Here is a 13,394-nt window from a genome sequence, read left to right as displayed (position 1 = left end):
TCCATGAAGAAACGCCGTTTTCACATCTAGCTGTTCTAGATGTAGGTCAAACACCGCACACAATGCCAACACCACTCTGACTGTTGTAAGCCGAACCACAGGGGAAAATATCTCATTGAAGTCAATGCCTTCTTTCTGAGCATACCCTTTTACCACCAATCTAGCACGATACCGCTCCACTTGGTTATTGCCATCTCGCTTGATCCTATAAACCCATCTGTTACCGATAGCTTTCCTCCCTCGTGGTAGTGTAACAAGATTCCAAGTTTTATTCATGTCTAATGCCTCCAATTGTTCTTGCATTGCTATCATCCACAAAGATACATCCGAGCTTTGAGTAGCCTCGTGGAAACTCGATGGCTCACCATCCTCTGATAACAGACAATATGCAATGTTGCTTTCAGTGATATAATCTAAAAGCCAACCTGGTGGTCTTCTGTCTTGAGTTGACTGCCTCACATTAGAAACCTCAGACTCAACATGTTCTTGTTCTTCGTGCTCTGGTACTGCTTCACAAGAAACTTGACCTTCGTCCGTCTTATTTTCCACCTGAAAAATAGTAGTTTCTGAATTCGGTGTGCCTTTGTCTCCCTTTACTTTATCTTCCTCGAAGATAACATCCCTGCTGATGACAAGCTTGTGAACTAGTAGGATACCACAAGCGAAACCCCTTTACTCCATCAGCATAACCCAAGAAGATACATTTTCTGGATTTCGAATCTAACTTTGATCTTTCTTGCTCATTGTACAGAACGTACACATAACTTCCAAATGTATGCAAATGAGAATAATCTGTCGGCTTCTCAGTCCACATCTCCATCGGAGTCTTCAAATCAATCGCCACTGAAGGAGAACGATTGATAATATAACAAACGGTTTTGACTGTCTCCGCCCAAAATGACATTTCTGGACCTGCAGTCCTAGGCATAGCTCTTATTCTGTCCAACAAGGTTCTGTTCATCCGCTCCGCCACTCCATTCTGTTGAGGTGTGTAAGCCGTCGTGAATTGTCTTTTGATGCCCTCATGTTGACAAAATGCATCAAACTCATCACTGGTATATTCTCCTCCATTGTCAGTCCTCAGACACTTGATTTTCTTTTCAGTATCAAGTTCAACCCGCACTTTGAAATCTTTGAAGATCTGAAAAACATCTGATTTCTTCTTGATCGGATACACCCAACATCTCCTAGAGAAATCGTCAATGAACGAGACAAAGTATCTCGCTCTTCCTAGGGATACAACTGGTGCTTGCCAAACATCCGAATGAATCAGCTCCAATATGCTTTTGCTTCTGGCAGTAGAAGTGCCAAACTTTAATCTGTGTTGTTTACTGGTAACACAGTGCTCACAAAAGGGTAGTGACACTTTTGTAAGTCCCGGCAGCAGCTTCCGTTCTGAGAGAATTTTCAACCCCCGTTCTGACATATGTTCGAGCTTTCTATGCCATAACACTGTTAATTCTTCTCCTGAACCAATTGATGCAACAGCTAGTTCTGCCTCTTTGTGTGTTTTCCCCAAAAGTACATACAGATTTGCAGCAACCTTTTTCGCATTCATAACCACAAGCGCTCCCTTCACAATTTTCATGATCCCGTTCTCGATCCGAGTTTTGCACCTGATATCATCCAATTGTCCCAAGGACAAAAGATTTTTTGTCAGTCCCTTCACATGTCGTACCTCCTGTATGGTGCAAATGGTTCCATCAAACATTTTAATTTTTATAGTACTGACCCCAGCGATTTCCAAGGCATGATCATTTCCCATGAATATAGATCCTCCTGAGACAGGTTCATAATGATCAAACCATTCTCTCCAAGACATCATATGCCACGTCGCTCCTGAATCCATAATCCATGTGTCACAAAATTTTTGCCTGTCTTCTGCAACAGTTGCTGCTTCGCTGAATAATATTTCACCACTGCCTGAAGTACTAGACACATTTCCTTGAGAGCTTTTATCGATACTCGTACACTCTTTCTTGAAGTGCCATTTACCGCCACATTTAAAGCAGTAAATATTTTTCTTCTTACTTCTCGACTTTGATCTACCTCGCATTTGGCTCCCACTGGAGTCACGGTCCATAAACCTTCCTCTTATCATCGGCAAAGCCTCTGCCTGCTTCAATGTTACCAATCTATCTTCCTTATTCTTGCGCTAGCTTTCTTCTCCGAGAACCGCAGTTAAGACATCGTCGAATCTTAGAAAGCCCATAAGAATATTGTTGGTTATGTTGATGATAAGTTGATCATATGAATCTGATAGAATTTGAAGTAGAAGCTCCGCACGTTCATTTTCCCCTATTTTATGCCCCATGGAAGTGAGTTGGGCGAATAGAGTATTTAGTGTGTTGATATGATCGGTCATCGATGAAGATTCCGCCATCCGAAGAGTATAAAGCCTTCTCTTTAGGAAAATCATGTTGTGTAGTGACTTGATCTCGTACATCTTTGTCAGAGTATCCCAGATAACTTTGGCTGTTTTTATCTCAGAGATACTTGACAAAACTTCGTCTGCTATAACCAAGTGTAAATTGGCAACAATATTATCATTCATCTCATTCCACTTTCCATCATCTACAATCTTCACCGGTCTATCTCCAATAGCCGCCAAGCAATTTTCATTTCTTAAAACTGCTTGTATCTTTATTTTCCACATCATAAAATTGCTTCCGTTGAACTTTGCTATCTTGTACCTTCCCGCCATTATGTCTACAACAATTTAGTAGACTGAACAAAATAATCCCGCCTTAATAAAAAAATCTCAAAAAATCTTTACTGATGTGGAAGATCAGTCTAGGCTGCAACCACAGAGCATACTCAGAATTTTAAGAAATTTTAAACCCAAGCTCTGATACCACTTGTTGGTCCCACGTGCGGAATTTGAGATAATAAAACCCAGAAATAAAGAATAAACTGGACACCGAGATTTACGTGGAAAACCCCTAAAAAATATTAGGGTAAAAACTACGGGCAAGATGAAAAGAATTTCACTATTATATTTTGTGGTGTACAATTCACTCACTGTGTTTCCAAAGAGAACACACTCTCTCTTAATACAGGAGAACAAAACACCTCACAAATATTATAGAACTAAGCACTCAAATGCTTATAAGAAGAGAGAAAACTCGAAGAAGGGATGATTTCAGAATGAAGGGGGGAGCTCTATTTATAGAGCCTCTGTTAGTGTGAAGACGCGTTAAAAACGCGTCCTCTGAAAAATCCTCGTCAACAATTTGGTCTGCCTAATTTTCCAATTGCTAACATTGATGACCCCTCATTTAATGCACATCTTTTTCTTGCCGACAGATACGAGTCCAAAAATTTTATTTCAAAACGGTACTCAATATTATTTTATATCTACTTATATGAAAGCATGAATAAATTGTACATGATCAATTTCGGTACGGTGCCGGTAAACAAATATATACATGTAATACATTTCTTCCTCCACCGCAACAACCACCAATAACACCAACGAAGCAGCAAAGAGCGTAGCAGGTTACAAAATCCTAAACGTGTCATGGGCTTCTTCTTCCACCTCACCAGAGAACAGAAACAGCAACACGTGTGATTAGCCACTACAACAAAAACGGCATACGACAACGGACAAAGGGCAACTGAGGGTTTGCTTTGTCTTTTCTCTACTTCTATCTTACTGCAGTTTCTTCGCTCTCAACCCTCGTGTGCGGCGTTCGGCCCTCTGGCATTGGAAAGATTCTACTGTTCTGGTTTTTCCCCTCTTGTTTTTGTTCTGCTTTTTTTTCTCTTTCTTACAGTATCAGGTTTGTTCTTCTCTTATTCTTGTTTGGGTTTTTTGATTTCTTTAGATTTCCACTATAAGGGCAGGGCCTTCTCGCACCGCATCGTGCTTGGAATTTTCTTTTTCCTTCTTTTTTGGTGGGATGAAAAAAGAAAAAGAATAACGAATGGGAAAAGGAGGACGAAAGGTGAAGATAAAATAACGGGAATCATTCGTTAGCTTTTGATTTCATTGTAATCAATCCGTTTGAGTTTTTCATGGTTTCTTAATTGTCACTGTTGTGTTCCTTGATTAGTTTTAACAGATATTTTATGGGTTATGATATGGTTAGTTTGAGTTACTTTGTCTCTTTATTGGTTTTTGTAAGATATTGAGTTTCTATGAATTGGATTTACAATGAAGGATCGATATATTTTTCAGTGGTTTCTTCAATCTCTTCTGGTCTCCATCTTGCTCTTAGTTCATACGTGGGTTTCCTGCTGGTTTTCTCTTTTGCGATCTGTTTGTCTTATTTTTTTTGAAAAAAATCTTCCAGATTGTTTATCCTGTAGGCGTGCGCAACCTTCTGCCATTTTTTGTCTCTACTGTGCACAGGTGCACTCTTGTACCGCGCAATGGCGTGGTGACTACTGGAAAATAAACTTGTTTGAATTTTTTTTCATATAATATTAATAAATGTAATGTTTTACAAGTTAGTTCATGTGTGTATATAGATTTGTGTACCTTGTCACGCCCCGGGACGGGGGTTACTTGACACCGGCGTTGCTGTCAAATTTACATTCGAAAACAACAAGCCTCAGAAGTACAGAATTCAGAAACCAGTCTTTTTATTTATAAATACTGAATATTTCAATGTCTGATACAAACTCAATGCCAAATGTTTTACAGAGGAAATGTAAAACCAAATATAACAGTATCTTAACAGATACAGCGGAATAAACATAAACTAGAACTGATAAGCAACGGCCTTCTTCACCAGCCCCAGAATTGAATATGCTCTTCTTCTTCTAACTTTTCTTCCTCGTTCTTATCTGAGATGGGTTTGGTGGGTGAGTGATATGATTGTCACTCAGTAAGCAGGGCCGGAAATAACTCTCAGTTTTTGAAATCGTTTTCAACAAAAACAGTAATACAATAATATACAGAAAACTCGTATTTTCAGAACAGAAATCATAATTCAGAAATCACAGGTTTCAGAACAGAAATCAGAATTAGTAAGCACTGAGCACATTAGTGAATTTCATGGCTAAACTGATATCAATCCCCTATATGTTCTCTCCTCTAAGGGGTGAGGCCAGAATCAGGATCAGAATTCAGAAATGTTCAGAATATATATTCCTACCATTAGTTCACTAGGGAGTTTCAGTGCTTCAAAATCATATAACCATTCAGAAAATGTGCTTTAAAACAGAATCAAACTGATTTAAAGATATTTATACATAAGCCCACTTACCGTAATTTGCTAGAGTTTCGGTTGAAGTCTACTGGAAATCTGGTTGCTCTCGCTACTGGATTTTACAGCTCGAACAAGGCACTCTCTTAACTCGAAAATTTAAGTAATAATCTCAAGATTTGTGTAACACCAATTCAGAGACTTGAGGGTGTTATTTATAGGCCAAATTCTGACTGTTAGACTCCCTATTAAAGGCCATAATCTGCATTTAACAGCCTTTTTTCCATTTAAATGCTTCAGTTACAAGTAATGAGTTGAGTTAGTAACTGTCTGCTGGAATCTCGTTCTTCTGCTGCTGGATTCTATCTGTTGGAAAATATCAACTTCTGAAATATTAGTTGATACTGAAATTATTAGCTACTGCTGGAATTTTCCTTTGCTACTGACTATTGCTAGCTGCTGGAAATATTAACTTCTGCTGGAGTTTTGCATTGCTGCTGAAATGCTGGAAATTCGGGTTCTCACATCCCTCCCTCCTTATGAGAAGTTTCGTCCTCGAAACTTGGCTATACATGATCCTCAAAGAGATAAGGGTATTGCCCTCACATCTTTTCTTCCAACTCCCAAGTAGCTTCTCTTTCGGTGTGGTTGGACCATTGTACTTTGACATATGGAATAGTTCGTCTCCTCAGTACTTGGTCTTTGTTATCCACAATTCGAATTGGAATCTCTTCATATTTTAGCCCTTCATTTAAATTTCCTTCAACCAACAGTGGTCCAGCTTCAAGAATATGACTAGGATCGGAAATATATCTCCTCAGCTACGAAACGTGGAATACATTGTGAATTCTTGACATGTCGCATGGAAGTGCTAATCTATAAGCAAGTGTTCCCACTTTCTCAAAAATTTCAAAGGGTCCGATGTATCTAGGATTCAATTTTTCAGCCTTATTGAATCGGATTATACCTTTCATGGGTGACACTTTCACATATGCCTTTTCTCCAACTTCAAATTTCACGGGTCGTCTTTTCTGATCAGCCCAGCTTTTCTGTCGATCTTGTGCAGCTTTTAATCTCTCCTTGATCAAAGTGACTTTATCCACTGTTTCTTGGATCATTTCGGGTCCAACAATGGCTTTTTCTCCTACCTCATCCCAATACAGTGGTGATCGACACTTTCGTCCATACAGAGCTTCGTATGGTGCCATCTCAATACTGCTGTGGTAAATATTATTGTACGCGAACTCAATTAAGGGCAGATGTTCGCTCCAATTACCACTGAAGTCTAGAGCACATGCTCTCAGCATATCTTCTAGAGTTTGAATTGTCCTCTCCGTTTGGCCATCGGTCTGAGGATGATAGGCCGTGCTAAGAGTAATTTTGGTCCCCATAGCTTGTTGAAAGCTCTTCCAAAAACGGGATATAAACCTCGGATCTCTGTCTGATAGTATGATAGCTGAAACTCCATGTAGTCGTACGATCTCATTCATGTACAGTGTGACTAGCTTGTCCAAATTGTAGTTCATGCGGACATGTAAGAAATGCGCAGATTTCGTGAGACTATCTACGATTACCCAGATGCCAGTCATGACTTTGTCTAGACTTTGGTAACCCGACAACAAAGTCCATGGAGATATGCTCCCATTTCCATTCTGGAATTTCTAGAGGTTGCAGAAGTCCTCCAGGTCTTTGATGCTCTGCCTTGAGTTGCTGGCACACGTGACACTTGGAAACAAACATTGCCACGTCTTTCTTCATTCCACTCCACCAAAATTTTTTCTTCAAATCTCTGTACATCTTGGTACTGCCAGGATGGACTGAAAATTTTGACTTATGTGCCTCAGACATTACTTTTTGTCAAAGGTTATCGATGTCTGGTACGCACAATCGTCCTTTCATCCACAAGATTCCTTTGTTATCCGTCTCGAAATCTGGTGATTTCCCTTCTTTAACTTGTTCTTTTAGTTTCACCAAAGCGGAATCTCTATCTTGACTTATCTTGATTGTCTCTCGAAGACATGATTGTGCTGAAAGTGATGTCAGGATCACCTTACTCATATTCTTTCGACTTAAAGCATTTGCTACCTTGTTGGCTTTGCCTGGATGGTAGCTTATCGTCAAGTCGTAATCCTTCATGAGTTCAATCCACCGTCTTTGTCTCATATTTAGTTCTTTTTTGAGTGAACAAATACTTGAGACTTTGATGATCGCTGAAAATCTCGCACTTGGCTCCATAAAGATAATGTCTCCAAATTTTTAGTGCAAATACCACTGCAGCTAGTTCGAGGTCGTGCGTTGGGTAATTTTGTTCATACGGCTTCAACTGCCTTGATGCGTATGCAATCACCCTTTCCTCCTGCACGAGTACACATCCTAAACCTCCTTTAGATGCATCACTGTAGATGGTGAAGTCTTTACCTTCAGTTGGCAATACCAACACCGGAGTGGAGCTAAGCTTCTTCTTCAAAGTCTCGAAGCTTTGCTCACATTTTTCACTCCATTGAAACTTAGAGTTCTTTTTCTGTGTGAGCTTGGTGAGGGGTATGGCTATTGAAGAGAATCCTTCAACAAATTTTCGGTAATATCCTGCTAATCCCAAGAAGCTTCGAATTTCTGTCACATTTTTTGGTCTAGGACAATCTGAGATTGCCTCTACTTTCTTAGGGTCCACAGATACTCCTGCTGCTGATATTATTTGTCCCAAGAATGTGACGCTCTCTAGCCAAAATTCGCATTTCTTGAACTTGGCGTACAGTTCCTTTTTTCTCAGCGTCTGGAGAGTGAGACGAAGATGTTCTTTGTGGTCTTCCTCATTTGACGAATATATCAGAATATCGTCGATGAATACCACAACAAACTTGTCAAGAAATGGTTTGAACACCCTGTTCATGAGGTCCATGAATACTGCTGGAGCGTTGGTTAACTCGAATGACATTACCATGAACTCATAGTGTCCATATCTTGTTCTGAAGGCCGTCTTTGGAATATCGTCTGTCTTGACCTTCAGTTGGTGGTAGCCTGACCTTAAGTCGAGCTTGGAAAAGACCGAAGCTCCTTTGAGTTGGACAAACAGGTCATCTATCCTTGGAAGTGGATACTTGTTTTTGATTGTGATCTTATTCAGCTCTCTGTAATCAATACACATTCTCATGCTTCCGTCCTTCTTCTTTACAAATAGGACAGGAGCTCCCCACGGAGATGCGCTTTGTCGAATTTGCTTCTTATCCAACAATTCTTGAAGTTGCTCTTTGAGTTCTTTCAACTCTGCCGGAGCCATTCGGTACGGTGCTTTTGAGATTGGTGTAGCATTGGGCACTAAATTAATCTCAAATTCCACTTCGCGGTCGGGAAGTTCGCCAGGGAGTTCTTCAGGAAATACATCCGGAAACTCTTGTACTACCGGAATCTCTTCTAGGGTAAGTGTGGTTTCTTTCTTTACATCGCTTAACATAGCTAGGTAAACTTCTTCTCTACTTTTCATGACTTTCCAAGTTTGAGACGCAGAAAGAAGAGTCTTTCGTTCTTTTGTCTTACCATGAAATAAAAGTTTCTCTTGGTGTGGAAGCTTGGATGGTTACCGTCTTTCCATGACAGTCTACTAAAGCATGATTCTTGGCTAACCAATCCATTCCAAGAATTACGTCGAATTCCACCATGTTTAGTTGAATCAGGTTTGCTTTGAAATTCTGATCTTCTATGAGAACACTAATATCCCGATATAGAATGCGAATTTCAAAAATTCGGTTTGCAGGAGTTGCTACTCTATATGGCTCTTCTAAGTTATCAGGCTTAGCTCCTAACTTCTTGGCAAATATCTTAGACATGAATGAATGCGTAGCACCACAATCAAATAACAAATAAGCAGGTATATTATTGGTTAGAATGGTACCAGCTACGACATCATTTGAGTTGTCGGCCTCTTCTTGAGTAAGAGCATAAACTCGAGCATTTGTCTTGTTTTCCTTAGGCTTGTTTGGAGTTGTTCCTCCTGCTGGTCCATTCCTTGGATCTGAAAGAGGACATTGAGCAACGCGATGATCCATCTTTCCACAACGAAAACAAGCTCCAGAATTCCTACGACATTCACCAGTGTGTGTGAATCGCAAGTTTGGCACTTGACTCCTTCTTTGTTTGATTGAGAAGAACTGGTTCCTTTGGATGGAGCACTGATAAATTGGTTGCTTGAAAACCTAGGCCTCTTGAATTGCTGGCCCGGTTGGTACTGGGTTGGCTGAGGATGTTTGAGTTTGTTCTCGCCTTCACGCCTCTTGATGTTATTCTCAGCCCTGATGGCAGCTCACATCAATTCATCAAAACTATTGGGCTCGATAACGGCTAGGGCAGATTGAATGCGGCTGTTCAATCCCTTCTTGAAGCGATGCATCTTCAAGGCCTCGTCTCCCATGATGGTTGGGGAGTAAGTTCCCAATGAGTGGAACTTGGACGAATACTCCACCACTGTCATGTTTGGTTCCTGAACCAAGCTTTCAAATTCTGACAGCTTCTGTACTCGAACTATTGTCGGGAAGTATTGCTTCAGAAATACCTATCGGAACCTTTACCAAGTGATAGGTCCCGCCCTTACCATAGCTGGTGAGACTCCTTCCCACCATTTGGTTGCTTTATCCACAAGAAAAGGTGTAATCACCTCTACCTTGATCCCTTGTAGAACCTCAAGTAGTCGGAGATGATTCTCCACTTCTTTCATCCAATTTGGTCCGATCTCAGGATCGGAGCTTCCATCGAAGTTTGGGACTCTTGCTCTTCGTAGAGCCTCATAGTGCTGTTTCGTCCCATTCTGAGCTGGAGGTGGTGGAGATGGCTGATTAGCATTAGGGTTCACTAACCCTTGTAGCGTGGTTGCCACGATCGTGGCTATAGCCATCAAGTCCACCAGACTGAGGCCAACTGCTGGTGGTGGTTGTTGCATCTTCGTCATTACGGTTGTTGTTGCGGTTATTGTAACGAGGGATTGCGATTGTTTCTAACTGGTCGTCCGTCCATTTTCTACAATTATGAAAGTTCTAAGGTTGATGGCAGAATAGAGACTAAATAAATAAAGCAAAATGATTGAGTAATTGCTCCAAAAATTAAATATGAAACCAATGGATAGAAATAAATTTTTATTGATTTCCCACAAAAGTGCAATTGCAACGTGAACTTCGAAAATGAAAACAGAAATGCAAATGGAACACGTGGTATTACAAAGGACTACTACTAAATGTCTAATTTATCACTTCTCCTAATCCCAAATCCATAGGATCCTCCTCGACTTCTTCATCTTCTTCGGGATCCTCGTCAGGTTCGTCTTCATGGTTGGCTATTACTGCTTCTAGATGTTCAATATGACCATGTATAACTGTATCCTGGTCGCTAAGAACTTCAACAGTGCCCTGCAGCTCTTGAATCTGAGCATCAGTCTGTTCACTATACTGATTATGCTGGTGCACAAGTTGGTGATTTTGATCTTAAGTATTTGGATCTTCTCAACTAATGTATCACGTAACTCGATGAACACTTCCACAGTCTCTTGAGAGGTTTCAAACTCTTCTTGAGTTCTCATATTCTTCTCTTATGCCTCATGCAGATAATGAGCATAACGTTGAACATCACCTCTTAAGTGTTCTGCTCGACACTCTAATTCATCTTTGTCCAACTCTAGGCAGTAGTTATGTTCTTTTAGTTTCTCTAGCTTCCTCTCTAAACTCTTAATGTAGCTACTCTGGTCAGCCATATCTTACATCCAAAACATGAGAGTGAAGGTTCAGAAATGATCTCAAAAATACAGGTTAAGTTATAGACGAATACTGGAATGAACAAAATCAGTACTGTCTATGCATTTAATAGAAGAAATAGCTCAAAATTTTTTGATCTCAGAATGGCGTGCAAAATTTACTAAAAATCATTCACATCAAGAACATGAACTGTACCTTATTTTCAGTAGTCTATCTCAGTAAATTTCAGGACTTATTTTCAGAAGTCTATCAGAACTTATTATTTCTAGTTCCTCCTCCCCAGATTAGAAACCTGGTTTGCTCTGATACCACTTCAATGTCAAGTCCCGGGACGGGGGTTGGTTGACACCGGCGTTTCTCTCAAATTTACATTCAAAAACAACAAGCCTCAGAAGTACAGAATTCAGAAACCAGTCTTTTTATTCATAAATACTGAATATTTCAATGTCTGATACAAACTCAATGCCAAATGTTTTGCAGCGGAAATGTAAAACCAAATATAACAGTATCTTAACAGATGCAGCGGAATAAACATAAACTAGAACTGATAAGCAACGGCCTTCTTCACCAGCCCCAGAATTGAATATGCTCTTCTTCTTCTAACTTTTCTTCCTCGTTCTTATCTGAGATGGGTTTGGTGGGTGAGTGATATGGTTGTCACTCAGTAAGCAGGGGCGAGAATAACTTCCACTTTTCGAAATCATTTTCAACAAAAATAGTAATACGATAATATACAGAAAACTCGTATTTTCAGAACAGAATTCAGAAATCACATGTTTCAGAACAGAAATCAGAATTAGTAAGCACTGAGCACGTTAGTGAATTTCATGGCTAAACTGATATCAGTCCCCTATATGTTCTCTCCTCTAAGGGGTGAGGCCAGAATCAGAATCAGAATTCAGAAATGTTCAGAATATATATTCCTACCATTAGTTCACTAGGGAGTTTCAGTGCTTCAAAATCATATATAAAAAATTAACCATTCAGAAACTGTGCTTTAAAACAGAATCAAACTGATTTCAAGATATTTATACATAAGCCCACTTACCGTAATTTGCTAGAGTTTCGGTTGAAGTCTACTAGAAATCTGGTTGCTCTCGCTACTGGATTTTACAGCTCGAACAAGGCACTCTCTTAACTCGAAAATTTAAGTAATAATCTCAAGATTTGTGTAACACCAATTCAGAGACTTGAGGGTGTTATTTATAGGCCAAATTCTGACTGTTAGACTCCCTATTAATGGCCATAATCTGCATTTAACAGCCTTTATTCCATTTTAAATGCTTCAGTTACAAGTCATGAGTTGAATTAGTAACAGTCTGCTGGAATCTCGTTCTTCTGCTGCTGGATTCTATCTGCTGGAAAATATCAACTTCTGAAATATTAGCTGATGCTGGAATTGTTATCTTCTGCTGGAATTTTCCTTTGCTACTGACTATTGCTAGCTGCTGGAAATATTAACTTCTGCTGGAGCTTTGCATTGCTGCTGAAATGCTGGAAATTCGGGTTCTCACATACCTAGGCTTTGTGCACTTGTGAATTTAAATCGTTTAGTTGCGCGATGGTTACTGTAAAAGGCATGATTTGGATTCTTTTCTTCTTCTTTATTCATATAATATTTAAACATTTATTCTGTTGCCTAAAAAAAGTTAGGGAAAATACTTAGGATCTACTTTTAATGTCTAGCTTTTCTAAAACGCTACAGTTGGTGCGAATATAATGAATAATATGATGACTAGGCTTTATATTTTAAAATAATAAGTTATGTCCTTGCACTTGTCAACAATTAAAAATGCCTAATTAACTTGTATTGAGGTGGTCAAAAACAATCACAGCATGTGTCATAAATCATCTATGACTCACCCTTCTTCTTATGATATATTTATATATATATATATACATACTCATCTACCCCATACTATTTTATAATTAATTATCTGAACGTTTGAATATTTTTCCTTCAATATCTAAACATACTGTTTCTAAACCAAATCCAATGAAAAACAACTCTTACTGTGATTGTATAGATTGTAGCCAATTTTAATACAACTATATATTTCAGAAATAAGTCCAAGACCTAATAAAAAGATTTTACTCAAACTCAGTATGGGCCATCATCTTACGAAAAGCACTTAACATGGAATCAAAGCTTTCTCTTCTACTAGACTACGCAGCCGATATCGAAACAGAGCTAGATATCAACATTATCTGGCAAACCCAGTATATATATTAAACAGATAGCAAAACAACTATCTTATAGTCTAGAAATCGTTTAATTAAAAAACATCTATATCGACCTGCTAAGAATAATAGATTTTGTTCTACGGAACCTGAGTGTATAAAAGTTGCCTTTATTTTATTCTTTACACCTACTCACCTTTTTTCTGTTGCAATACATAAACAACTTTATTTAATGTTATTGACAGACCATTTTTTTATTATTAATATAGCTATTGTCAATCATTTCGTGCATCAAATACGATATTAGATTGGATAAAAATGTGGA

Source organism: Primulina tabacum, chromosome 11 (assembly GCF_025594145.1).
Source record: "Primulina tabacum isolate GXHZ01 chromosome 11, ASM2559414v2, whole genome shotgun sequence".
In the NCBI taxonomy this organism is placed as follows: Eukaryota; Viridiplantae; Streptophyta; class Magnoliopsida; order Lamiales; family Gesneriaceae; genus Primulina; species Primulina tabacum.
This window is presented reverse-complemented; position numbering follows the sequence as displayed.